Below are 1,471 nucleotides of genomic sequence, written 5' to 3' on the forward strand. Positions count from 1 at the left end.
AGGAATTACCATGTTGAATAGGCCGCTGCTGCTCCCCAAGAGAAAGACTTTCTCTCTGCAGGACAGAAACCAGGTTTTAAAGCATCGGCAAAAAAAGAAAATGTGTCCTCTAAAGGACTAGACTACAGAATAATTGGAAGCCAGCCTCAAACACTGATCCCTTTTCTTACTTGTCTTCCCTGGCCCAGCCATTCCCTCACTCCCACCCGAGTGCTCCCTGGGGGAGCCCTACTCCCCTTGCTAAGTATTGTCCTTAAAGAAACATGGCTGCTGACCAAAAGCCAGCTTGGGCCTTGCCCCCAGAGTTGTCTTTCCCTTGTAGTCCCAGATGGCTTGCGGGCCCCACCAAAGAGGACCCCGCTCTGCAGCCAGCCCAGAGCCACCTACCTCTGGCCCCAGGCCATGGGCAGCAAGAGGAATGTGTGCACTTGGCGAGCCTTCTGCCACCCTGTCCACACCTAATAAGTGCAATCGTTTTGAGTCTTTCTGTGTTGACTAGAGGGAGGGGTTTTTGTTTTCTGGTTTTGTTTTTTGTTTTTGTTTCTTTTTCCTCTTATTAGAACAACCCTATTTATAGCTGCCTAAGAGAGAAGAGTGTATGTTTGGAGTGGAAGAAAAAAGGTTTTGAATCTCATGAGCCTTGAGTGCTGGAGCATCTGATCTGTCTCTACTCCCCCAGCAGAGGCACTTGATATGTAGGATATGTAATTCTGGGGACTTGATGGAGCGGGAAGAAGAGGGACCTGTGTTTGCTAAACCAATCCCACCATCCCTGTGCCTCCCATGAATTCAGCATGGACCTCAAGACTGTAGAGGCCGATGGAATTGGCTAGTGATTCTCCACCCCAAGTAGGGAAAACCTCCATCGTTTCCCTGCTTTCATCCAGCTTTCCCCTGATGTGCACATGGAAGAAGACCAGGACAAACCCCCTGGGGACAGGCCGACTCAGGGCCCTGAGGCCAGAGACAAGGCAGTGGGAGCCAAGAATAGGACGGTTATCCAGGCATGGAGTTGTTTGCCTGACGTTGGCCATTCTGCCTCCCCCTGTTTGCCATTTCCTCTCAGAGCTGACTTCAAGCCTAGCTTCCTCAACTACTGCTTTTCAAAAGGAAGAATCAAGTCCATGCCCAAGTCCAGATCCTGCATATACTCCACCTTCAATTCACTGCTGCCTATAAAATTATTCTCCATTTGCTCCTTCTAGTTCCCCCAAAGCTGTAGCCCTATTCAATCAAAGGCTAACGGTTGACTCCTAGGGCTCACTTCTAATGACTGTCTCAGGCTATTGCTCCCCAAGGAGGCTCAACACTAAATAAAGGAGCCGGACACCCCCCCACCCCCACCCCCACCCCCACCCCCACCCCCAGGCCATTCACATAGGTGTTTAAATTGCTCCATGTTTAGGACCAGACACCCGGTAACAATATTTTTTTTAAATAAATTTATTTATTTATTTTTGGCTGCGTTGGG

The 1,471-nt window shown here is 49.5% G+C and overlaps 1 protein-coding gene across 2 annotated transcripts in view; it reads left to right on the plus strand.

Annotated features, from left to right (window-relative positions):
* SCUBE3 (signal peptide, CUB domain and EGF like domain containing 3) overlaps window positions 1-85 on the plus strand; it is a 34,955-nt gene extending 34,870 nt beyond the window's left edge. For both annotated transcript variants that reach the window (XM_007467241.1, XM_007467240.1), the window contains exon 22: window positions 1-85. This exon is cut by the window's left edge and continues 861 nt beyond it. The gene's annotated coding sequence lies outside the window, so the exon portion shown is untranslated.
* Window positions 86-1,471: the final 1,386 nt, after the last annotated feature.

Source organism: Lipotes vexillifer, unplaced genomic scaffold, assembly GCF_000442215.2.
Source record: "Lipotes vexillifer unplaced genomic scaffold, Lipotes_vexillifer_v1.1 scaffold528, whole genome shotgun sequence".
Taxonomy (NCBI): Eukaryota; Metazoa; Chordata; class Mammalia; order Artiodactyla; family Lipotidae; genus Lipotes; species Lipotes vexillifer.